Genomic DNA, 27,888 nt, shown 5'->3' with positions numbered 1-27,888 from the left:
ATGAGATAATTTTGCACACAAAATTTACGCACAATGTTCAGAGGACATGGTATTACTAGTGATAGATGCTCGCTGGAAGAAGTCAACTGTTTTTTCTTGATGTGATTTTATGAAACAGCAAAGCAAGATCTGTGAGCATGGACTGCCATGAATCTGAAGCTTGTTGTTGAAATGAGAGCTGTGGCATTTGTTTGGTTTGCTGCAGAATTAGCTCATGGGTTGGTGTGTGAAGATAATTGGCTAATTGGCACTGTGTGTGTTACCTCAGTTTGCTGGCTGATAAATGGCAGTGGATGAACACCTGTTCTAGATGTGGTTCTATGAGAAGATGATGGGAGCGTGATGTCAGGTATGAACCCCTACGGCTGTACAAAGTTAAGGTAGTTCTCTTCATTATCCATGACTCTTTTATAAAACTCTGAAGTACTTAATTTGTTCTTCAGTGCAGTAGAAGGTTAAAATACCAGCATATAAGTGTTGTTCACCTGAGAATAAGAAGTTTCATATGCCTATGGCTTTTTCAGTGGAATTCTCTCTCTCTTTTTATTTTTTTAGATGTGAAATTATTCAAGGATACATTTCTGCTTTAGGTGTGCATTTTTGCTGTTCCGTTTCAATGGAGTTTATCAACTTTTTGTATTTGCTTGCAGTATGAGTTATACTATTTTCCAAGAAAGGTTTCTGTAAGAAAAATAAAGGTAACTATGGTCCTTTTCATGCACAAGTATTGTTGCAAAGAAAAGGACTTCGAAAATCACGGAAGAACACGTGCAAAGATTCACAGTAAATAAAGAAATCAGAGCAGGTCAGAAGATGGAAAAAGCTTTTAATTTTGTTTTTGATCTTATGTGCAGCACAACGTTACTTGTTTGAGTGTTTTGGTTAAAACAGGAAAAGCCTGGGTGTTCTGATAGCGCAGTGACAGACTGGATGTGCTTTTTTCCCTTGGTCAGCTCTCTGTTTTTTACAACTCACCATGCCACCTCATAGCAGCATGCTGCCTCTGAGAACAATGTGCAGATAAATCTTCCATGATCCAGATATTTCCAAAGAGCACGTGTATTTGCCTTTGATAAACACTCAATTTCAACACGCCTGACATTCTCAAATAATTTCCCTAGGGGTCCAATACGCGAGCTCCTTTACTGTAGTGTTATCTTACATTGGCAGATTCCTCAACTCTTCAATGTTTTCAGTTCTAACAAGTTGCCCACGCTATTTGTACCTGCCAAATAAAAGATGGCAGTGGGGTCTTCACTGTCATACATAACCTTTAAATGTCAGAAAAGTATCATCCTGATACGTAATAAATGTGGGATAACTTATTTACCCATCGTATGTTATGCCTTCATTACACAAAGAAAGAGGTTCTGGGTAGTCATTGATCAGGTTTTGTTCTTGTATTACTTTGCACGGGGGGGAACCCTCAAAAAATAGTTACATTATTAAAAATAGCAATGGAACTAATAGGATATTAAAGTAAACTTCCCTAATTACTATAATTTAAATTTACAACATTAATACCCAGAAAACCTATTATGAATAAAAGCTCCTAAGCAGGAAAGAATTAAACCCCCTAAATTCCATTAGTGACATCTGATATAGAAACACATTAAGAAGGCTAAACACCACACTGGTCGCTTAGTTAGTTTAATCCATTAGCATTAAATACATTCATTTCATCAGCTGCTTGGTTCAAGGGATCCAAGATGAAATATGTTCTTTTGAAGCAAATAAGGTGATTTCTTTCAGCGGGAAGAGGTAAACAGTGACTGTTATGTCTTGGGTTTTGCATGCCATGTGCATACCTTATCATTATGAAAGAATTAATATGCGATTTTGACTTAACAGCCTTCAAATATGTGAATGTTGAGAAAAATGCATGCTTTGATATGTGAGGTAGAAATTGGCATAGTCTAGAAATAGACCTCTTTTAGTTTATTAACCCTTCAAAGAAAAGCCCACCAAAAATCATCTGAGAAGGAGACTAACAATGTTCTTACAGAGCTCAGTCTAAAGCACAGAGAAGCAAATGGAAATCACTTAGTTCCTTTGGGTTTAATCAGGCTTGGGTTTTGTTTGCTTTTAATGAGGTCGCACAATAAAGAGAAAATTAAACAGATCTACAGTGGTATTTAGGAAAGCCTGGTGCATCAGGATGGTTACAAATCTTAAGAAGCAGAAAATGTCTTAAAACAACCAAAAAGAGGGTGTGGGAATAGCAGTAGAAGTATCTAGTGGGGAAAGAAGATGCTTGCAGAGAGAGAGAATTTGCTTGTAGAGAGAGAAGAACTGGGGAAAACAATTAAATGGGAATGAAAGACAATCACTGGCACTGGTCTGGGAACCCTGCTGGGAGGTCAGCCGCTGGTTGTCCAGTGCCAGTCAGAGGCTGAGAAGGCTTCTGAAAACCTCCCTCATGAAAAGCCAAGTCAAGCAGTTTGACATTTTTCTCTGCACTTAATATAATTTCTGCCTGCTCCTTTAGAACTGTGGTGCTGCTTTCTGTGAACTGAATGGACAGAATATTGACCCAACTATTGTTTCTTAGATCTGGAGTGTGCTTGGACTTCTGGTACTGTAAACATACCATCCATGGTTCCTCTAATGCCAGCTAAATTTCCTTTTTCTATAACTGAACCACTTGAGAATTACGCTGGATGGTGCATTAAAATTTCCAGTTGCTGTCTGTTTTATTCGGATTTTTCTAGGAGAGTAGAAAGTTAAACTCAACCTGTCACCTGCTTAAGCTTTGTGGCTTTGTTGTTTGACTATATAAATAGATAATTTCTGTGAATTGCTTATGCTTAGCAAGGAAAAGAACCTGCTCTTTTGCACAGAGATGACCTAGAGGCCCTTTGCAGACCACACTAGGAATATATTTTCATAATTAATATGAATGTTGTGTGTTGCAAGATCCAAGATCAATGCTTGTAAAGCAATTCCTCCACTCAGACAAAATAAATTAATCCATCATTATTTTACAATGACTATTGTGTTCTGTATTGTTTGGATTAATTGGTAAGCCTTAGAGCAGTATATTAACAGTAAATACAATTTTATTGCATTATGCTTTGGAGTTGATCCATTAGAGAAATGTCTTGGAAGATAATTAAAGTCAGATCAGTTCGGGGGGGAAGGAGAGGGAGAAAGAAATTCGAGAATATAGTTAAAATGGGAATGGAGGGCAATCATCATTGTAGAGGATTACCAGGAAGAAGACAAGTAGTGACTACTGGGAAGTCAGCTGTTGAGTGTTCAACACCAGGGACGATCAGAAAAGGCATCTGAATAATCCTCCCATACGGTTGCTAGTAACCATACCTGAATAGACATATCTCTAAGAAAATCCCAAAGTCAATTTCAATGGTTCAGTCTCTTACCAGGGACAATGCCAATTGCCATGGGGGAAACTGGGGAAAAAATAATGTGCATATATATGTGTGTGTATATATATAAATATATGTATTTGTGGGCTGGGTATACTTTTCTGTATGGAAAGTATGGCACCTGAAGCACTTCACTCCACTGGCTATAGAATTCACATTACGTATAGAAATGAAGAGGACTTTTTTATTATTACTAATTTTGTTTAACTATATTAGAAAATATTCAAATGAATTCAGTCTACATGGTGCCACCATGAATGCAGCTAAAAAGATGAGTAATTTCTGCTAAGGTAGTTATATTATTTAAGGAAGAAAAAAATTATAAATAGTTACAAGCATTTCATTGCCAGACATGATTTTTCATGAGTGTTTGGGGTACAGATTAAAATTATTATGCTATCATTAGCAGATTGCTTTTTTTGTTGGATTTAGAGATAATTATACGTAATGCCATGATTATTTCAGTTATCCTCTGTATGCGGTTGATATTTTATGTACTTAGTTTGGTTTATAATCCAGCAACTGGTGTGTGAACTGTGTTATACTCTTAAGTCCACTTTCTATTAGCACATTGATGTTGATTTTATGTAATGCGGGGGTCCTACCAAAGTTAACTCTTAGGCAGCTATGGACTGCTGCCACATGCTTAAACCAAAACTTTATTTATTTATTTTAATTTTACAATACTTCCAGCTTTTTGTTTAGCATTGGGGGAGGGAGCTTGTTTAACCATTCTGTTCAGCATTTGCATGAATTTGAATTTATAGTTGCAGATAAAAATGGAAGTATTACAACACAATGAAAATTGAGCTGTCTGTATCTAGCCATTCTTATCACCCTGTTACGTGACTGCCTTACCAAGTCTTCAGAACATGAACAAGAAACTACTTACTTCTCTCCTTCCTCTTGTAATTGTTATATATTCACTCATATCTCTTTATGAAAAGGCCTTAAACAGTAAAATTGACAGTGAAGATGACAAAATATAAGGGAAAAATAAGCAGATTAATGAGTGTTTGTGTAGATTTTCCAGTCCAAGAATAATGCTTGATAAATAGCATCTAAACCGATGGAAGAAAATCTAAGAAGTCTTGTTACAAAACATATCTCTTTCTAAACATTGCTTTTTGCAAATATTTGTTAGTGATTTCCCTGCAGGTTTCTAAGGTCCATTCTAAATGAGGCTCTCTCTCCTGCCTTGAGACCTTCTAAGTAATGTTGATCTTGTAAAGCAAGAGTCCCTGTGTTTTTCTTACTGCCATCAACTATGAATGGGAAAAAAAAAATTCCAAGAAGTGGATTTAAAATTAGAAGTTGTAAAAGATTTACAGAGGACTTCAGTTTGCTTCAGGAATCCTCCCAGACCTTCCTTTTTGTTTCCCTGGCACAAGATACTTTTATTATTATTATTACTTCAGAAGTCCAAAATTTCTGTTTGCCTAGATGTTTTTTGTCACTTTTGGGAAGTGCAAAGTCTATCTTGTGATACAGAAATTATTCCACCTTATTGCCTGAGAGGATCTACACGCTCCTGTTACCTCCAGTTCTGCAGGAAGAAGCATCTTTGGTAGTTACAGGAGCTCAGCAGTTGCTGCTTTTTCACTTTCCTGCAGTCTTTCTCTCTCCCTTCTGCCACAGTAACCTGATGGTTTGCATAGCAGAATCAAAACCTCATTGATTCAGGAAAATTGGATTCAATCTTGAACTATCAGAGTGGGGACTTCTCAGGAGCAAGTGAGATATGATCACGATTCAATCAGGGATTTATCAATCCCTGGAACTGCTGGAACTGCTTAGATGTGTTTACAGAAAAGCTGGGCATGAGCAGTCTTGTGCTTAGCCAGCTCATATATCTGCACATGTATTTTCCTCCCCTTGCTCTGGACGTAGTCTATGCGAAGTATTTCTGAGTTTGTGGTAGATGTGACGTTTTGGGAGCTGGCCTTGTTTCAAAGTCATGTGAAATCCAGGCACAGGAGTAGCAATGTAATGGTAAAGATGTGGATTATAAAAGGGGGGTGGGGAGGATTATCTGTATCTTTCCTTCCAGATGGTGTTTTTCTTTTTGATCAGAAATGGTTGTTGGTTTAATTCCTGAATTGTTGGCAGGCCTGCCGTTGCTTTGTAAAAGATCTGACAGAGCAGACGTTGAACTAAAATATAAGCAGCTTGGGAAACATAGCATAGGCAGCAGATCAGGTAAGAAGAATAAACTGTATGCCATTGCTACTTCCAGAATCATAACTTCTTTGGGTTGATAAAGTATTATTCTGTGTAAAATGACTTAAGAGGAACATTTCTGCTCTGCTATGTTTGGAATAGAAGTAGGCTTATTCCTAAATCTCTGGGGGTTTTACAGTGTTTCTGTGAACAACAGGAGGCAGATCTGTGGGCTTTTCCCATTAAATTCATGCTGGTATGTGCTTGTCTCTGTGTTTTACCTTGGATAATGATAATGTCCGAGGTGCAAAAGACAGTCTTTTGATGTAAAATATACATGAGAAAGGTATTTCAGGTACAAACCATAGGCCTGTTGGCTAGGAACTGTCTCTATGCTGACTATAAAAAGTCATATTCATAGCCTTTTCAGAGACTGTAAATATTTCTCAGTTGTCATACAGATACTATCAGAGAAAGATAAAAAAGGCAGTTTTAGGACCCTTGGATCAGTGTCTTATACCCTGCTAGGGTGTCCCTGCTGGACCCTGTATGGTCATCACTACAGGATGAAATGTTGAAGGGAACAATGAAAGAAACCACAGAAAATAATGATGGTGGATGCACAGCACCATTAGCATAAGGTTATAGGAAAAAAAAAAAAAAGAAACTCCTGAAATATAACAGCAGTTTCTTCAAGAAGACATCACCTTCCTTTGAGGGGAATTGTGGGGGCAGGGAGGGGAATGCATTCCTTCTTATCAGTTATTACTGTTAACAAATTCAAGATGAAAATAGGCAAAGCATTTCATAGTATGAGAGCTAACTACTTTTGTGTTTTGTATTGCTGACTAGAGTGAGGTAAAAATACATCCTTCTCCTAGTAAAACCGTACTGCATCTTGAGCCAATAAAGTCTTTCCCGCTCCAGACATTTCAGGGAAGGAGATGAACTAATGAATGGGAGAGATGGCTGGAAGAGAAGCATAGGGGAGGAAAAACAAACAAACAACAAACAAACAAAAACAACAACAACAACAACAAAATAACTTAGTTAAGATGTTCCAGATTCATCAATTGGAGAATGTGTAAGAAAAAGTAGCACTTCTACTTCCATTGTTTTTTGTACAGTCTCTTATTAATTTAACACCAAATTTACCCAAAGTGGGATTAGGTGTAGGATCAATCAGAACTTAAATAACAGCCTATATATATATATATATATATATATATATATATATATATATATATGTATGTATTTGTTCTGTCCTGTGCAGAATGAATGAATTAGTCAATTTTCTATTTGCTTGGAAGAGAATTGAAGTTTTCTTAACTTCCTACGTGGACGCAAACTCAGAGAGACCTGTCTTAAAACTCCTGTGCTTTTGGAGAATACTTATTTGTTTGCTCTTCATGGCGTTTTTCATATGAAGTTGCATCTGTGCCATAACACATAACTAAAATTACCTTTGTGGGATTTATTCCTAGGACTGGAAATAAGCAGTGTGTCCAATTCATAATAGTTGAGCTCAGTGCTGAGATTTTTCAGCATCCTTGACCTAAAAAGTATGTTAAGGTTGGCTGAAGTGTAGATTGGTCTCTACAGCTCTACTGTCCATCTGAACTATACATCTAGAGTTTGAAACTTCTGTATTTTCCCCAAGCAAAGAGTTGCAACAAGACAGCCAGGGATGGGAAGCTGATCTTGGTTGGACTAGAAGGAGCTGCTTTCTTTGCACAGTAAATTAAGGAGGAAGCTTAACAAGTGGTCATTCATGATGGGTTCTCAGCAATGCAAACAAGATTTGAGAGTTGAGGGTAGATAGCTGGGGAGAGTGACTTGTATAATTAGGTCTTCACGAGGTGAGGAATGAATAATTTCAGAATATAAATATGGAAGAATTTAAAATTACAGGCCACGGAGATACAAAGAGAAAGGCCAGGACTTAGAGAGATGCTCTGCAAGTCGGTAGTATGTTGAAAGAGTGCAGAGAGAAATGAGTGTTTGGGACAAACTGTAGTGTAGCCAAAGGTTTTGTGTGTGTCGTATAGCAACAACAAAAAATCAGACAAAGGAAATTGAATATAGTGCAAGAAGCAAACAAAATTAAGAAAAAACACAACAAGTTTTATTCCAGAAAGAATATTACACTAGAAAATATGAAGGCATTTGGGGAACAAACATGCCTTGAAATTAAATTAAGAGTTGCATGGAAGGATAAGCAATTAAGAATTCATTTGCAGCATTTGTGTGCACGTGTGTACTAGTGTGTATACACACACATACAAGGGCATTGAGGTTTCTGAAAGACAGAGCTGATAACATAGTTATGGTGGAGAGAAACTTCCTGGCACTGCAAGCTAGCTGGGTTTCTTGGTGCTTTCAGGAGGCTTGTAGGCAGAATATCAGTAGACTAAGTAAGTATTTCATAGTGGGGAGAAGATAATTCAAAATTGCTGAATTCAAAATTGCACCAGAAATCATTAATCAGATGCTGAGTTTAAATTTCCAAGTTTTATGTGAGCTCCGGCTTCATTTTTGGACCCTTGAATCTGAGTTCCAACGACTTCAAACATTTGTAGAAAGTAAATCATCTTGAGAAGCCTGTAACTTTAAGCTGAAGTTTGTGTTTCTTTCCTTCAGAGAAAGGAAGGAGAAAAGGAAATAGGTGGGTTTCTGTCTACTTTTATAGTCCTCAAGAGGTCATACATTTGGATGTCATGTTCTTTTTATTAAAAAAAAAAAAAAAAAAAAAAAGGAAATATCCAGAACACAATTCCACATCAAGTGATATAGTAGGAAGGGTTGCTCTTTTGCATTGCTTTAAATTCAATGTGCCATAGAAACTGACCTTCAGCTAGCACAACAGAAAAGATCCTGATATTTTCTCCGATCCTAATATTCTCTCCCCCTTCAGGTTAGCTCCAGTGACAATATTTTTGGACTGAGGTATAAGTTGGTGTTAGTTGGAATCTCAAAATCAAGCTTTACAATAGACAAATACTTGATTGAATCTAATTCTAATACTTTCATTCATCTTGGGCTGTATATATGTACATTTAACCACAGAGAGATCCCTCATTTCAACACAGCCAGTTTTAAGTAGAAGTTGGAATATGAGCAGACATACGTAGTCCTGAGTGAGTCTCCAAAGGATGTCCTAGTGATAGAAATTCTTTTGCAAATCTGTGCCAAAATATTACTTCATAGCCTGTCAACTGTTTAGCCATAATTACAGCTTCTCTATTTGGTCCCTACATGAGATTTTTTCTCTTATAATTTTTAATTTCCCAGGAGCTCTCATTAATGGTTGAAACCATTTGCTTGATTTCCCTTTATTAAATATAGTGAAAAGTCAGCTGCCTTGGGAATAAAATACAATTTCATAATTAGGAATACGTGTTTATTCCCTGTGCTGTGTTTCTGCTTTATTCTTTTTTCCTTCTGTTCTCTGAAAGTCCAAGTTTATTTACAATCCTAAATGTTTAAACAAACAATAGTTGGATTTTTCTCCCAATTGTTTTATTATTTCCAGTGTAGTAGGTATTTTTGTTTGAATTATTTACAAAATTAGTAGGGTAATGATGTATGAATTTAAAGTACATGGTAATTTTTAGTCTTATAGTGAGGGCTATTCATGATGGCATATATATATATATATTTTTTTTTTTCTTCAGAGTCTACCGTAACCCTTTGTTTTGCAACAGTAAATCCCCCCCCCCCTTTTTTTTTCTTTTGTCTAAAGATAGAGCACAGCAGTAATGAAATAGCCAACTGAGCTGCAGATTCTCATGATGTATCTTTATTCTTTCTATCAATATCTCTTATGGAGTTTGAATCTTCTTTCTCCTCCAATATTGTTACCGCTTCTTATTTATATTCTGCTATCATCCATAAAACCTAAAGTAGACTGTTTGTCCTACTGTGTTAATACTGGGTGTGGACAGTGATCCACACCTGGAAATTATAGTACTGAGAACTGAAGTCACTTGCCCAGGGTGACAAATGTAAGTTAAAATATTAATCTTGCTTAATTACACATTGATTACACAATATGTCAGACCACATTGCCTATGCTGGTAAATGACTTGCCTTTATTTTGAAGTTCTGTGTTGCTCCAAATATAGCAGTTGTCTTTAATGGCAAACTCAAGGTTTTAATATTTTCCTGTTGACAGAATTCTGATTATTCTGATGATCTTTATAGCCTTCATCCTTTCCCCTGCTGCTGCTTTGTGACTTCTTGTATGCAGATCTGTCTTCTTCACAGTTAGGCATTTGCTTTTTTATTTATTCACTCGTTGATTCAGTAACACAATGGAGATTTCAAGTGCAGAGATTATTGTGAGAATGAATAGGAGACCAGAGGCCCTGAGGACAGATGGTTTGTTTTCCTCTTTTCCTCTTTAGACTTTTGAACTTAGCATGCTTGGAAAGTCGTGACTAAAATGGGACCAAAAACACAAGAGGAGAAAAACTCTAGCACATTAGCCCCAGTGCTGATTTTATTATTATTGTTACTGTTTATAACAACCTAGAAGAGGTCAGGTTGAGACCTCCGTTCAGTTCTCTCCTCTGCCTGGTGAAATGCCTGGCAGAGACTTCTGCACCAGAAGAGACCTCTGCATGTCTGTGTGATTGAATGCCAAGTCACTTTCTGCAGGAGCAGTCAGTTGGCAGCAGGGAGCTGAAGCAAGTATTGCAGCTTCCCTGAGCTCCCTAAAGAAAACCCATGGTGTGGGGCACATGTTATGCTGCTTTTTGCCCTGTAATATCTAGGAGGAAACTGCAGATTGTCTTGCAGTGGGAGCCTGGAAAAAAAAAAAAAAAAAAAAAGCTGGGTCCTTCAGGAGCACTTTGTTTGTGTTGCTCCATTAAGAAAGCTGAATTAATTTTCTGTTTCTCTTTGGAGGTTCCCATCTGGTGTGTGGCTGTGAATAGCAGTGATGGGGAGAGCCAGAGGAGTGTTTTGCTAGCCGGCTGAGCAGGAAACCTTAGAGCGCAGGTTATTAAGAGAGGTTGTTGTGCATCAAGAGCCTTTTCTGCCCTCCCTGCCCTGAGCTCGGACAGCTGGAGCAGGGAGCTCTGACGGATCTACTGGAGGCGGTCTGAGGAAGTTTGTGGTAATTAAGTCCTCTTTGGATTCCCTTGGGTCTGGCTTGCAGCACGGAGTCTTTGCCAGTGACACGTGTGGATAGGCTGGGAACAAACGGTATGTCAGTAAAAAGGATTGCTGACACTTTGTACAATCAGTGGATAGCTTCCTGGAGATTTTCTCACCAGCTCTGCTATATCACGAGAAGTCTTTCTAAATACATGTGCAAATCCCAGTTCCTGTGAAGACAGTTTATCCTTTCCTTTAGCACTTGCCATATCCAAATGATAGTTTCGGCGTCAGAGAGTTAGAGTATCTTTCTTTTGGTGGAGCTATTTAAAGCTCTGGATATGACTGTTTTCCTCCTGTGTGAAACCGTTCAGTGGTGGAGCTCAGAGTACCCTGCAAACATAAGCTTTTTATTATATTCATTATACCTGTAATTTAGGCAGGGTAAATGATGCATAAAATTTACATGCAATTAAATGAAGGTCAGGAAGTGCTGCAAATGACTCGCATTGGTTGGGAAGAGATCTAAAGCTGCTGTCAATCTAATACTTAGACAAGTAATTATTATCTGCTGCAATACCTCCATATTAGACACCTGGCGCTGAAGTAGACTTCAGAGTTATAACTGAGGTGCCCAAATCCCTGTATAGAGCAAAGGGGAAAGAAACTAGGGAATCCCTTTGAAAAACAGTGTTGTGAAATTCCTGTTTCCAGGTTCTTCTTCAAGGGGTGTAGGATCTCTGCCTCCAGGATTTCTCTCTTTAAAATGGAATTTGCAACGTTAAATGAGGACAGATATCTATGAGACATTCTGAAGACTGGAGCAAAGGACACTCTTTGCTCTTATTCTACTTGGCGTCTTTTTAAACAAAATGACTTCCCTCTCATCCTGTCCCTGCCTCACTGCTCCCAGGAGGTTGGAGTGGAAGATGGGGCTCTGCAGTGCCTTTCTGTTACAGGACAGCTTATGTTGCTTTCTGCTGCACGGCCATTGTTCAGATTTGCCTGAAATCTCCTCACAAAGCACCTGTGGGAGGTAGATGATGTGTTCCCTTTCTGCCAGGCAGAGATCAACATCTCAGAGACTCAGGGTAAGGGAGACAGGCTTACCGCTGTGTAGTAGGCTGAGGAGGTGGCAGTCTCGGAACTGTTGCTGGGTCATAGATAACTCAATTTGGTTGATTTCTGTCGAGTTCTCTGAAGATGCCTGACGTCCTGACTCCCACAGTGGAAGAAAGCCTGTATTGTGTATGTCTGTGTTTTTCTGTTTAGTTTTGTTTTATATATATATATATATATATATTCCCCTCTCCATTAAATTTAACCATGATCTTAGTGTAAATATTTTCATCTCTCTTACTGCTGATGTATGTTGCGTGTTTACGGAGCCTTTGTGACCATATCACACACCTGCAGAAATGAATTTCAGCCAAGTGAGCTTGCAGTCACTCGCTTGGGCAGCCTGCCTTGCGATAGCTATATGTTCACTGCTAGCCCCTTATTGGCTCTGACCATCAGGCGCTGCTGCTTGGATGTCCTTTCTCTCTTCATCCACAGCCTGAAACTTTCAGTTCAACTTCTAAAATCAACTTCCTGGGTGGGTAAAAGAAATGCTGGCTTCTCTACTTCCAAAACATATCTGTATCCCCGCTGTGACTGTCTATTTAATATCCTAAGGGGGCAATGAGATGATAATTTAGTGTATCATTCACTTGAAAAGGTATGAAAAACCATGTGTAATTAGGATCACCAACTTCCCCTTATTATGAATGAAGCATGGCGAAAGTAATAAAAGTAGAATTGACTTAACAGATCTTGAGATTTCTCTGGCTTTGGATCTGGAAATCAGATTCTGTGAAGTGCAGAAGTAGAGCTTTGTGAATTGATGCAAAGATCATCAATAACAGAAACCTCACAGGAAATAGTCTTAATAAGCCTTGTCAAAGCTATACTAGTATTTATCCTAGTGTAGTTAGCACCAGTTACCTGTTCCCCTTATTATTAAGGGGAGTAAAATTGGCTTCGTAAATCATGTATTAGTGGATGCATCTGCTTTCTGCCACGTTTTGCAAAGTAATAAACAGTTGCTGATTCAGTGTTTAGAGAAAATGTTACTAATAAATGATGCCTAAATTCAGAAAACTAAGACCCCAAGAGTTCAGATTTAACCCTTATTTGTGTGTCTTGGATGAAGTCGGTCCATAAATCTGTAAGGTCCTGTTCTCACATTCAGACTGTATTTTGGAAGGTAAACCTGAAATGAAAACACAATGGTGAGCTTACTTGTGTTTGTGTGTGAGAGGAGTCTTCTTGAACCTTGCTCTACTAGTGGTTCTGTCCTGGTTTTGGCTAGGGTCAATTTTCCTCCTGGCAGCTGGTCTGGTGCTGTATTTTGGTTTTAGGATGAGAATAATGTTGATGAAACTCTGATATTTTAATCGTTGCAGAGCAGTGCTTACACCAAGCCAAGGACTTTTCAGCTCCTCGCTCTGTCCTGCCAGCGGGCAGGCTGGGGGTGCAGCAGGAGCTGGGAGGGGACAGACCCAGGACAGCTGACCCAAACTGGCCAAAGGGGTATTCCGTACCATCTGACGGCATGCTGAACAATATCTAGGGGTGGCTAGCCGGGGTGGGGGGCCGGCTGGTGGGGGACAAGCTGGGCATCGGTCAGCGGGTAGTGAGCAATTGCATTGTGCATCACTTGTTTGTACACATTATTAGTAGTAGTATTGTTATCGTTGTTATTGGTATTTTCCTTTATTTTCTGTCCTAATGAACTGTCTTTATCTCAACCTACAAGCTTTCAAAAGCTTGAAAGGGGGTGGGGGGAGAGGGTGAGCAAATGGCTGTGTGGTGCTTAGCTGCCGGCCAGGTTACACCACAACAGGCTCACATCAAGAAGCACTGGATTGCATAAGCAACTGCATTAGAGTAGTACTTGGGTGCTGAAAATCGTAAAGGTTTTCCGGTTTTGCACTGCTTTTAACAGGAGTATAGAGACTAGTTTATTTAGGTGGAGCACACAGAATGCTGGTAACGGAGACAACATCAAATCTTTGGTGTCCTATTGTTATTACGGTGTATTCCTGTTTTGAGGAACTGGATACATGTTCTTATAACTCTTGCCCTTCAAATATTCCTGTGAGAAATTGAAAATAATTGCTTTCTCCTTTTCTTGTCAGGTGCGTGATAAGACAGAGGCACTGAAAACTCACAAACAAACAACAACAAAAAAAACACCACTTAAAAAAAGAAACCCACCACATTTGTCAATAGAAAGTTATGCTAATGATTGTCTGGAAACATAACAGATATTTATAAACACTCCCTGAATTGGAAGGGAATGTGTGTATGATCCTGAATATACAAAGCATTGAGGCCTAAGATATTGGTTAAATGCTGAAGTAAAGCTGAGACAGCTGATAGCTGCAAAGTTGTTTACTGCTAGACATATTCCAATGCAATGAACGTTACACTTGAAAAGATAAAACAGTACAATGTGCTATAACATAAATGAGAAAAAAATACATTGTTTTCTTCTCCCATGAGGTTTAGCAGCTACTGTGTTCCTATTTTTTTTGGCTATTCAGTGACTTCACTTGGGGGTAAAAAAAAAAAAAAAAAAAAAAAAGGAAGGATGAATGAGGGTGTGTCTCTATACTCCTTGCTGCATGAAATTATCCAGCAACTGGCTCTTTAGATGAACTACAGCCTCCAGCTCAGTATAGAGACCTATAGCGTATCTCCCAGGAAAATTAAGACAAGAAAATATCTAACTTTGGGATTGGTGTTTAAATCTTTCTGTTAGTTCTTTCATGTGAAACATAGAATGAGGAAGGAAGATTTTATTTATTTATTTATTTATTTAAGTTGGAATTTCAAAAGAATAGAATACACAGAGGCTGTAGTGGTTTTTAGGTAAGGTGTCAGTTCTCAATGGAGAAATGTTTGAAAGATGACCTCTCTGCAGATCTGCAGCTATTTTGGGTGATGGTTGGATGGAGGTCTCCTTTTTGCCAGGGAATGACCAGCCCATCAAAGGCAATTCAGACTTGCTCTCAGGACTATCTTCCAGCAACCAATGTACAACAACTACTTGTGCAGTTAAATATTAGTATCCACCTCTTGGAATGCTTCATACAGTTTCTTGTGTTCACATTAGCGTTACCTGCATCATTCCCCCTGAGAAATAAAATGTCAAGTGAGAAGTTATTGAGAGCTTTTTGACACTGGGAATTTATTATCTTCCTTAGATGTACCTTCAGTACCTGGGTTAAGTAGTCTTCCTTTTCCATTGATTGAGGAATACAGGTTAGAAGCAAGTCCAGAAAGAAGCATGTAATGGGTATGAGAGCAGTGTTTCAATACTGCATGAGTCCATAGTATCAGTGTGCATTAGGTGAGTGGTCTGTGCAGGTTAGCATTCTGGAATGTGGCGTCTGTCATAGCTCAGTCACAGGACCTCTAAAATTGTCTTTAATAACTTCATATTGTTTCTGGGTTTCACCAGGTGATATTCTTCTGTTACATAGCATGAGAGAACTGTATGCAGGAACCTTAAAAAGCATATATTCCAGTTTTGCATTTGTATCATTTAGTGCATTTTAACCCATTCTCATGCTGAACAAGATTTAAAAAAAAAGTATGAAAAATATTGCAGTGATTACTGAAGCAAGTTGCATGCCGTGGATTATGCTCATTATTCATAATTATCTCTTCACGATGAGTCACCTGAATGACATATTGTTTTTCTTCTCCAGTTTGGATGATTAGAACTGTAAGAAAACAGAGTTATAAGTATTAGCCAATGGAATTGTGATTCTCCTGAAGAAAGCGATATAGATAATTCTGGGAGCAGCATCCATTTATCACAGCAGGGTTCAGGAGCTATGCATTATTTTTTCTCCTTTTGAATAGAACCTTTTGCAAATAAATAAAAAATTACTCATTGGGGGAAAAAAAATTAGAGGGAGGTAATTAGAATTCAAACTTAATTCTCCGTATGCTTCTTTATGAACAGAACATAATTTATCTAGCATTAATTTAAAGTGAAGGGAGGGAAAGGACATAACAATGTGATGAATCTGATTTTCTAATTAATCTAAATGTTGAGAAATGTAGTTCAGCACTTCAGACTTGACTTCAGTTAATAGCATAGAATCATAATGCTTCAGTCACTGAAGAAACACTTTATTTAAAAAGCAGAATGTATTTTGGAAAAAAAAAAATAAGTTAAACATGAGGAAAACTGAGGAAGCTAATTTATATATATATACATATATATATACACACACACACATAGGTATTGATATGCTCTTTTCCATTGCAGGAGAATTTGTTATCTAGGACTTTTCACTTATTGTACCTGCTATTTCTCCCCATCCCATTCTTTGTCTAGAATTATAGTTCCTATTTGACAACAGTGAATAAATAAACCTGGGAACAAAAATATAAATGTAGAATTTGCAGCAGCTTTAATGGATGTAACTTCAGAATTAATAGTTGTTGGTATTTTGGAGCATTTGCTTTAACTCAAATATTATCATCCTTATCTACAGGCCAGTAATTCCTCCTGTAAAGGCCCTAACTTTACCCCAAAGCCAGGAGTATAGTCACAGATCCAAATATGTTTAATCTGACTGCAGAGGCAGAACTGAAGTGTCTAGATGGCTCACACCATCTCCATGGTGGTCTCTGGGGCTCACCATCAGCTCCCAGCTGGTGGCAACTCCCTCATCAGCTGTAAATGCTGTGGTTTCTTCAGCCTTTAGGAGACGGAGGTAAAGCAGCAACAGGCCAATCATAACCATTACGTAAGGATTTTTAAATTAACCACTCTACATACAGTTACAGGGGCAATCATAGTGCAATGGCAACTTGAATGAATGCTTAGAAGCACTGACAGAAATCATTGATGATATAAGCATGAGCGGAGTGGGTAGGCTTGCCTTTTCCACCTCCAATAGAGCTATTACAGCCCTGTCATCATAAGGTGTAAAACTCTCCTTCATATGGCTTTGTCTTTGCAGTTTTATTAGCATTTCTAAATGTGTAGAGTGATGCTATTGTGTTATATCGGTTCATTGCAGTCTCAGTTTTTGGACTATTTGCCTAGTCTTCATCTTCATTCTTTGCCTTCACAATGAATACAGCCTGACATTATTACTTCAGTCACGTCTTTCTCCGTTAGATCATGGTGACTGTCACTTCTTTTTAATTTGAAGAGCTGTTTTGGACACTGGAAGAGAGTGGCTATTATGTTTCACACAAAACCAATTTGGAATTTGGTTGTGAAAGGATATTTTAGTGAAACAGCATGATAATGCAGGAAGAAGATGAGGGAGAATGGAAAACTCGGCAAATAAAATAATGTAGCCCCCAAATCAACATTATGAGAAGAATGTGTAATGGCAATTATGTGGTGTGCAATGTGCTCTGGAAAAAATGAGCAAATAATTTCCAATGAATAATTCATTGTACTAATTTGGCTGTTTATCGCTCTGTGGAATATTTGCAAGCAGGCTGTAGTGTCCTCAAATCTTAACTGCCTGGGAAGTTTCTCAGGGAAAAAGAGAGATCAAGTTCAACATTAATTGGTTAGACAAAGAAGACAGGTATGTTATTCTGTGGGCCCCTCCAGTGAGGGCAATGCATGCTGGTATTGAGACTACTTGAATTTGTCCTTCAGTAAGGAGAGGCTGAAGCAATTGTGAGAAATTAATAAAATATATATATATTGTGGAGAATTCCTAAGTTCTAAAGCTTAAAAATGTATATGTTGAAATAAAAAGGGAAAATGGATTGGGGGAGCTGGAACAAAGAACTCTTAATTAGCAGCAATACAAATAACCATGCTTTTCCTTCAAAAGTAATTATATGCAAAAATATAGTCTGTGTACCAAGGAATAATTAACATAGGAAATGCATAATCGCATTACGTACACAAGAATAATTAAATCTGAAGTCTTAAATGCCTTATGAACGACTTCTACAAGAAATGGCTACATTTTTGGTGCCAGTATGAATAGCAGATTTCATGGTGAAACTATTCATGCTTATCTACAATTGCTGCTTTCCCTCTCTGAAGGGAAACTGAATTAGGAAATTGTCTGTATGAAGGGATTCAGGCACATTAGCAAGGTTATGTGAGATAAAGATGAGCCAATGAATGCAGATGGCTTGGTATCTCCTCCATGGTGGTGTAAATCTTTCACTTCTTTTAGAAGCTAAAGCATGTTAAAATGAAAAGCCAGTGCTGATGGAGCCTACCACCAACTCTTCTGCTGTCAGTGGGAGTTACATATCAGGTTCCTGTTGAATCTGTTTGGAACTGGAGCTAGGCTTAATCTCTATCAGGAAAGGCTGCCGGATCCTGGGGGGGGGTGAGATGTCAGCATCGAGGCTGCAGGTGGATCTGCTGGGGCTCAGCCCTGCTCATCTGGAGGAGCAGCCACACGGTTTGCAGTTTGCATCAGGATGTTTGCTGAACCCTGTGCTCATTATGGTGGGCTAAGTCAGCTGATCAGTGTTTCACACAATGGAGACTTGTAAGAAAATCTTCAAGTTGGCTTGCTACAGTGAAGTGAAACCATTCCAGACAATGCATTATGAAGAGTTTCCATACACTAGATTTCACTTGGTTGCAAAAAGTAGCTCTGGAGTACGCTTTCTGCTTTAAATTCCAGAGCAAGCTCTGTCATTGCTTGTTAATTTCAATAGGATATGAGCATGAACAGAAAGAAAGTTTAATCTCTTTGTGAGCGATAGAGAATGGCTGATTTAAAAGCAAAACCAAACAAAAATAGAAAACAACACTTCCCAGCCAAAATTCAGAATGTTCAGTTAAGCCATTCCTGGAAAATATTGACAAATCTAAAAAATACTGACAGATCATAATGTGGAAAGATGAAAAATCAGTGGGATTACTCATAAAATAGATGCTAGTGCAAGGATTTAATTTAGTCAGAAAAATGAGTCTCAATCTCTGAAGATACTTTGGTAGCCTATCTCTGTTGGATTAATGAGAAGTAGAAGCATGAAGTTGATTTAGACATCTTGCAGTATTGGGATGCTTATGAACTTATGATTTAGTAATCTTTGGATATCTCCAGACAATTTAGTTTAATGGATTTTTTTTCCCTGAATATCTTTGAGTCCTAGAAACATTATTCTTTTGAAATTGTTCTTCACCTAAGCCTCTGATATAAAAATAAATGAAAATGTACCTTCTGGTACTCTCTTTAAATCTTTACTATAAGAATGAGTTATTACACAATTTTAAAGCCTAGTTTAGTGTGTAAATTATGGGGCTGAATGGTGTTTCTGTGTTTGTCAAGTACTCTGTTCGTTGCCTGGTAAACAAAAAGTATAGGAAAATAATAGTTCAGAAACAAAGAGAAATAGATAAAATGGAAAATGCTTCAGATTACCTATACGATCTTATGTGATTACAAAAATCTTTCTTTCTAAATATTATATTCTTGTTACAGGTAAAAAGACCACATTAAGGGGAGCTGTAGGCAACCTATAATGTTTTCTTTTACTAATACCTATTTGTCCGTATACATTTCATTAAACGTTCCTAAGGCACAGGCAGTCTGAAACAGCAAATCTGAAAAAAAGGTTGCCTTACGGCTCAAACAGACAAGCTGATAAAGTTCATCTTACTTGTGTAACTATGCAATTGTAAGTTTTTCAGATGACTTAAGATAAAACCACAATCTGCATGTTCTCTGTGTTCAAGTTCTATACTTGACAAGTATGCCATGCTAGCCTAGGACCTCCAACAGGAATAGCACCACTAAAATCGAGGAATTGCTGCACAGCAAGGTTGTGATGATTTTGCTTTTGCACTGCTCCTACTGGCACCAATGTTGCTAGATCCACCCTTAAAATCTTTAGAAATTAGATGAAAAAATATCAAAACAATCTCACATCATACAGTCAGTGTTTTTGCAGGAGGTAGGATATTTATTTTTACCTAGCTAATCAATGCTGAACATTTTAGTTTGTAATTCTGTAAAAGTAATTGCCAGAGCATTGCTGCTGCTGAAACAAGATCCTAAGATGTATATAATACCTTCCAAATTGCAGCTAGAAACCTTCAAACTTAATAAAGGCTCTGATTGTAAAAATACATGGCTGCTGCAAATCAGTGATGTTTCCTACAAATACTTAATTTGTATGCTGTGTTTTTGCAAAAAGAGTTAGTGGAAGGTCAACTTAATTTCATAAAGTTTTATCTAAGACCTTTTTGTGATCTTCAGCTCCATAGATTGTATATCATTTTAGTAGAGTTCAGCTTCTGCAATAAAAATAAATAAATAATAATAATAATAAAAGGAACGGGCTTCTGGGGAACAAATGTGTTGGGAGACTGACAAACAGAAGTGAAAAAAAAAAAAACAAACACAGTAAAACTTGTCCCAGGGGGCAGAGGAAGTGGCTAACTTTCTATTAAAAAGAAAGTGGTAATATCAGCAACTGAGGCAGAGAATGGGGTTGTCTGGGTTATTTTCATGTACATTTGGACAAGACTATAAAACTCAGCACAGATATTACAAATATTCAATGCAGAATAAATGTTGATTGCAAGGATCTTATTATTATGGGTGATAAGATCTTATTGGATATTATGATTAAGGCTGAAATGTAACTTTGTGAAATAGCACAGACTTTACAGAAGTTTTAGAAAAGTACATTTTACATGCCAGAATTTCAAGCTGGTAAACAACCCTGTTCTTGTGGTTTGAGAGTACCAAATTGTTTCAGAAGGCTAACTTATTCTTCTAATACTTCAGGCAAATACCCCATTTACAAAGCTTGGTTCAGGGAAGGACTAAATACACCCCAGTTTAAACATGGGAGTAGAGGACTAAACACATCCCAGTTTAAACACAGGAGTAGTCTGAATAAATTCTTCAGAATTATTGTGTGTGGAGTGACATAAATAATGAATTCATAGTTTCATAATTCATTTATACATTACTCATTGCACACTGAAACACAGCTCAATCAAAGCTTGAGTTCCTCGTAGTCTGAACCAAAACCCTCTCTGATCTCAGCGGTGCAAAATGATAACTTGACGTCCTGCCATACTAACAGCATGTTAGACAGATTGGTTTTGATTTCTTCTTAAATGTTTCATGTCCTAATTGGATGGTGATGGCACATGATTAGTACATTCTTCCTACTGCCCTTTTCATGCTGTCTTCTACTTCTTGGTGCCTTCTTTCAGGGTTAGGCTATCATCCTGAAACTCTATCTTTCTTTTGTTGCACGAGGGATCTTGTGCGGTCACTTAATGTTCTTTGAATCTCTGTATCCCCTCACATTCTACCGCTTTAACAAATTTGTGCTACAGCCTGTTAAATTCAAAGAAAATTCATTTACTCCAGTGGACTTTAGATGATTGAGTTGCTGCTTCTGGCCCACCCAGCCGTAAGCACTATAGGTGATACGTGGATGGCTGAGATCTTGCTTAGGTAGAGTTGGTCTGCAAGGATTTATATTTAAATAATTAAACCTGAGGTATGGAGTCAAATATTGCTACTATTTTAGACTGGATGATGCTCTAGACCTGCCGGGACAGGAGGTGACGCTGGGTTATTGCCAGCTGGCTTCTGCTCCCCTTCTGTGTCCCCCTGAAAATGCTGGAGGACTTGCCAGCGGTCTTTAAAAATTGGTAGAGATGAAATTGTCATGATGTGCTTTAGTAACAGAAAGATTTGTGAGAGTTAACTATCCACATTGTTGCAGAGCGTTCTTCCAAGTTGTTTTGAAATGGGTGTTTTCCAGCACTCTTGCTTCCTGCCCACATCTGTTGTTAAGCTCAAGATGCAGTGTTGTGCAAGTCAGAGGCATTTACTTTTCTTTGCTATTCAGGCAAGAACACAATGAGTGGTAAACTCTGGCAGAAGGATTGGTGGCTTATTCATAACTTCCTTGTGATTCTGTCACCCTTTAGTGTATATATATATATATCATGATTTTTCTTCTACTGTATTCATTGTAGTACAGTTCTGGTAGCTCCTTTTAAATAGAAGATATGAAGCAAAGACTGGAAGGTAAAGAAAAGGGTGGGTTCCTAAACATATCCTAAGTCATAAGAACTCATTTTTCTAGCAAACACCTCCCTGAAGCTTTCCTGATCTTATATTGGGTTTTCTTCCTTAAGACATCGGAGTTTGTTTTCACCAAGATAGAATAATCTGTCCTTGTTGTGGACAACTGTATCTTACTTTATTTTTTCCTGACCTGCTTTTTGGTTTTGATGGTCACTAGAGAAAGAAAGAAAGAGTGAGTGTACCACCATATAGTCTGAAGCTTAGAGCAAGCTGAACGGCAAAAAAATAACCACATCAGGAGTGAGAGATTGCATCCTTAATTTCTGAAGGATTACGTTGTTCAAGAATAGATTAAGAAGTGATCTTAGACTGATTTAAGCCTTCGCTCTTTGATATATCTCACTGGATGCAGTATTGATATTACAGCATGTTATTAAATGTCATGTTATTCTTAATAGTTAGTGATAATTACTCCAGAATTCGAGAGTTGAGATCATGCTAACCTTATAAAACTATTATTTCCTCATACAGCCAGGCAAGCCACTAGACCTTAAAAGTAAATGAATACAGTTATAAACCAATACGATTTTGTAGAAACAAATCTAAGATTACCTGTCATAACCGATAAACAACATTTGAAATTGGACTGGCAGCAGCCTAAAAAGAACAATAGATCTTTAAGATCTCAGACATTTTGCATATTAACATGATTCAGAAGGTCGTGAACAGGGCAAAGCACCATCAACACAGACAGATGGTGGGTTACATGGACTGCTCCTCTTGGCTGCAAGGCACGTCAAGATCTTTCAGATGTGAGAGGCCACCAAAGGGCTTTAATTTTTTTATTTTACATATATATATATATATATATATATTTATAGAGAGCTTTCTATAGGTGATAGAGGCTAATAAAACCAGCCCTATTTCCAGCTAAGGAAATTACTAAGAATTCAGATGGTACTTATCCAAAGGTAGGCTTCAGTGTCTAGTAAAGCACGATCCAGAGAAGGTGTGCAGAAGTTTCCTCCAAATGTACCACATTTGGAGGAAACAATGGCCTATTTGGAGGAAACAATGGCCTATTTCACTGGACCTTTAAAGCTTTGTATAAATTGCTTGAAGACCTGTTCTTCATGAACTTACTGAACCAGTCATTTCAGTTGTGTGGATCAAGTTGAAAATGTGCAGAACTTTTCTGCCTAAAACCTAATCCTGCATAACTGTTACTATGGACATCTTATGTGAATCAAGTGAATGAGAGGTTCTTAGGGCTGAGGTCTGAGGGGAAGATTCCAAGTGTTATGTAACATTTCTACTTTAGGAAGCATATTTTATTTAGTTGTCCAATCTTACTAAATCATTGACCTGGGCATTAGACAGGTGCATCATTGGGCAAACCACACCTGTAACGTGAACAGGATTCTCTAATTCTCTATACATTGATATTGGAGTTTCAGAGAAAAACAACGGGAAAAAATCTATGGTTCTAGGATTCTACCAGTAAAATCATCAATTATTTCATGCTAAAATGTGGTTTCTGGGGGACAGTGTATGGTATGAACTTTTATTTAAGCTATAATTTTGAATTTACCTTCATGTGCCATCATAACATCTAAATGTACAAAAGAGAAATGCAGTGAGTGTTACAGATAAGAAACGCATGCATTTATAACTAAACTTTTTGGCTATTCATCCACTGAATGTCATCCTGCAATTTGTTAAAACCTCCACGTAAGTATGCATATTTCATTATAGAGCTCATCCAGCTCCAAGCTAAAGACACTGACCTCTTTTCTCATTTTTTTCCCCATTATCCTCCCTCTAATGCTACCAACTTATTTACACGGCTTTTCTTTAAATTATCTCTGAGAGGATACAGAACTTAAAAACAGGATATTATGTCTGAAACTTCATGTTGTCAACATAATGCCAAATAGCCTGAGAGGCACTTCTGAGAAATGAAGAAACCCATAAAAAAAGATGAAGCTCTTACGAGAAAGAGGAAAGTCACAAGTAATAGCCTAGGTAATTTTCCACATCTTTTTATCCATAGATAGGCAGGAAAATCAGGCAATCAAGTATTTAAGTAAAATAAATAAATAAATAAAATTCTTAATTTAATACTGATTATCTTTGCTGGTTAGAATTATTTAGGAATGTAGTTTCTTCATTTTGGTTTAAATGTGTAGTTGCACTTTTCTTGTTTTTTCTTTAAAGCTTATATAGTTTTCTAATAGGATGTGTTATAACAGTTGCAAACATTAAGTGGGACTGGAAACTTGAAGCATATTTCTTCTAAAGGCTCTTTGTATTAGCTCAGTGACATTGCTGCTAAATATCAACAGCGAGCAATAAGGAATGTCTTATTTTGCTTCTCAAGTTTCCTCGTTTCCTTCTAATAGTATAAATTGAAAGAGGAAGCTAGCTCCAGTATTTGAAAACCAGCTGATGTAGCATCTCACTGAGTTCTGGCCCACGTGAACAGGGTTTTTATGATAACATACAGCACCAGGTTCAAGAGCCCAGGTTCAACAGAGGTTGAATAAGGTTCAGCTATATTGCAAGTGTAGAATTTGGTCCAAAACATTTTGGTCCAAAAGTCTGTCTCTGCAGTGCCTCTCATTTCTGTGGATGAGCTCTAAGAACTGGCAAGGCGTTTGCTTGGCAATGAAACCAATTGTGAACGCTTTACTCAGAAGTAATTTCTCCAGCCCAAACCACTTGGGTGAGTTGAACATAGAAGAAATTAACAGTTGAATTATTGGCTGTATGAATACAGTATGACCATCTTTATTGTCCCTCCTTCTGGCAGCATTCATTTTGAGAGCTCAAAACTCCCTCAGATCAGTATGTTGCTGGTGCTCAGCAAATGGTTCTAGTCACGTTCTTTTCCAAATTTTCACAGGGCCGTTAGCTTTATGAAAGGTCTTCTGGTTCAGCTCAGCTAAGCTGAGGCTTAAACCAAAGGAAACATTCCTATTTAAAACAGTGATCTGCTGCTTTGTAAAAAGACCTTTAATTAACAGGAATGTAAACTCTCTGGGTCACATTCTTGAAGGAGGGCCGGTCTTAGCAGCCTCTGTGAGAACTGGGAATTGAAAGTAGGAAGTCATTATGTTGCTGTAGGATAGAGATGGTGCCCGCTTAGGAATTTGCTTTGGGAGGCTGATGCTCCAGTGCTATACAGCTTCTCCTTTCCATTAAAATAAGATTCACTCAGTCTAGCAGACATTCATTAGCATAAACCTTTGATCAGTGTAATTATCTCTAGGCAAAAAAAATACCTTCTTTTTTCTTTCATATTAAGTAATGAGCAGAATATTGTCATTTCAGTAAATGTACCCCCAACCTCATTAAAAAACTGTACCTAATACACGCTGCCGAGTGCTGACAGAGTAATCCTCTTTTGTAAATCCTCTTTCTGTCATTGATTTGTCACAGGTTTGTTTTCATCAGTCTCATAGCCAAGGTGAACCTTTACTTCAATGATATTTTTCTTGTTTTATTTAAGATGACCTTTTTTTTTCTTTTTTTTTTCTTTTTTTTTTTTTTCCCCTCACTCCTAGATTCACCTCTGGAGCAAAATCAGTGAAGACATGAATCAGGGACAAACTTGGCATGATGTTCCTTGTATTACTTGATACAAGTCAAAGTGGGCATACAAAAAAGAAAAACAAAACAAAACACTTTTCATTGAAGTGTTCAGACCCCTTCAAGCCAACCATCTTGCTTTAGTATATTGTCATCTTATGCTGCTTGAGAGAAAAGAAAAAAGCAAAAAAGCTGGGGGGGTGTTGATGGTAAGACAGTAAATTATGATCGCTAGGACGTCCAGAGAAGGGAAAAACTGTGCTCAGTCTAGGCTTTCATCTCTGCTTCCAGGGACTACTCGTTTCTCAAAAGAAAAAAGAAGAGGCCTGTATCCTGACAGCATTTATTCATCAAAATCATGAATCATCTGATTTGGAAAAGATCTTCAAGATCACCAAGTCCGACTGTCAACCTGACCTACCAAGTCAGATCACTAAACAAAACAGTGACCCCCATTCTAAATCTTTTGCATACTATGAATTAATCTTTTTTTTTTTTTTCCTTACTTGCTTAGAGTTGTGTACCTGCATTCACATCTTGCCTTGTGAGATGTTTTTTATAACTCATTTCCAAGGCTATTGGATTTATTCCCAAGAAATGTATTGTGTATTTTTTAATTTCACCGTATTTTTAGGTAAGAGAAATACATGAGTTTTTTTTTTTTTTTTTTTTTTTTGGTTCCACTCTCCTGTTGTGATCTAAGAGATCATTCAATATAAAGTATTTCTAGAGATGTTTCACAGCTTCTCTGTGTAACCTGGCTCAATGTTCAATTGTTTAATTATCCTCATTATTAAGTGTTTTCCCAGTGTCCAGTTGGAACTTGCTGTAAGCTGTGACTATGGTTCCTAGTCCTGTAGAGTACATTTTTCACATGTTGTGTTACGGAACTTGTGGGCAAGTAAAGGTGACACGTATGATGAATATGTGCTATGACACCGCCAAACTGTTACCCTTCCTTCCCCGCTCACATCCCTCAAAGCTTTCTTACATTAGTGATGTCAGTTAGGAGCTTTAGGCAGGGGAGATGTGGCCTAGTAGAAATAGGCTTATGCCACGGACTGGTGGTACAACACACATGCTGTTTTCAGGCCAAATAAATGTGTTAGCCAGTAACAAGATAAAAGATTGCTCTCTCTTGAAAGTCTATCATGTAGAGCCATCATCTAAAAAGAAAATGAGTCACAAATGCACAAATGTTATCAAGGCCAACATTTTCAGGAATGACCAATATTTATACATCCTTTGCAATGTTTGCTTTTTTCATGTATTCATTGACAAATTTAGTTCAGTAAGTAATTTTGAAAATGCTGTTCTATGTTCCTTTTCAGTTTCAGTTGTCTCTGCACATAAAACATGAGCCACGGCCGCTCTTACAGCAAATCAGTGGAAGTTACCCAGAGCAGTGGCCCAGCTGTGGGTCTGACTGAAATAAAAACTAATCAGAAAGCTTTTTATTTAGCTTAATGAAAATCTTCAGTAAGCAGGTTGTGAGGAATTTGTGAAATGTCTAGCTATAGAAATTGTGTGTATATATATATATATATATATAAACAGTGGCAGTATTTATGCTAACCATGGTTTTGTGAGTAAAGTTATCTTAAATTTCCGACTAATTAAAAAAAAAAAAGTGAACTAAGCAATGAGAATGAAGAACTCTAAAAGGCATTTTTATTGTGTAGCTTAGAAATAAAGGAATATAAATCTGGAGCTTCTGGATTTTGAGTTCTGACCTATTCTGCTCTGTTGTCAGAGGTCGCTTCAATATAGCAGAATCTTATATTTTTCTAAAATACAGATAAAATGTATGAAAAATAGAAAAATAAATATTTACACAGTCTCCGATATGTATTTTCTATTTGACTGTAGAAAAACCATGAAGCTATTTTTCTGAAAGGAAGGCTTACATACTATTTAAAACGGTGTAGCCTGATTCCATGTTTTAGCATGTAGTTCATGAAATGATTTTGTCTAGCAGACTGTTTTACAGAGACCTGTGGAGATTGGCTCTACACAATATTCTCTACTTTCTAAAGAACTTGCTGAGGAGGCAAGAAGACAGTGACCAGGGATTCGGTAACTGAAAGCAGTCTAAAATTGTGGCATCAAAACACAGTTTGTTGTTATATTATCCCCAGAGAGCACTAGGCACAGAAATAAAGACTGCAATGCAATTTGAGTCTAAACAATGACAACTCTCACTGATTTCAGGGTGTTACTCCTACTTACACCAGAGCTGTATTTGCTTATTTGGTGTTGTATTATTGACAGTTACTTTCCTTGAATGTACCTGGCACGCAGCAGAGAAAAACACAGCTGTAGGGGAGAGGAGATTTCATATTTCTAAACAAAATTTTTTTGCTTGTTTTTGTTGTCCTGAGAAAAATGAGAGGAATTTTCAAGGAAGTTTTTGATATGAATTGGTCAATATATATATATATATATTATTTAAACACCCTGATTTCAACAGAACAGGCCTGGTTCTGGAAAACACTTAAGAAAATTCATAGCTCTAAGCATATACTTCAATCCCATGGTATTTTTGAACACAGATTTTCAGGCAGCTTTAGGTGATGTCAAGG

At 37.5% G+C, this 27,888-nt stretch overlaps 1 long non-coding RNA gene across 1 annotated transcript; it reads left to right on the top strand.

Annotated features, from left to right (window-relative positions):
• The first annotated feature begins 329 nt into the window (after positions 1-329).
• On the top strand, positions 330-19,979 carry LOC118168583. The gene is made up of 3 exons (XR_004751659.1): positions 330-380; positions 16,295-16,429; positions 17,873-19,979. It is a non-coding gene; the product is annotated as an uncharacterized LOC118168583 (long non-coding RNA).
• Positions 19,980-27,888: the final 7,909 nt, after the last annotated feature.

The sequence above is a fragment of the Oxyura jamaicensis genome, chromosome 5 (genome assembly GCF_011077185.1).
Source record: "Oxyura jamaicensis isolate SHBP4307 breed ruddy duck chromosome 5, BPBGC_Ojam_1.0, whole genome shotgun sequence".
Classification (NCBI taxonomy): domain Eukaryota; kingdom Metazoa; phylum Chordata; class Aves; order Anseriformes; family Anatidae; genus Oxyura; species Oxyura jamaicensis.
This window is presented reverse-complemented; position numbering and strand designations above follow the sequence as displayed.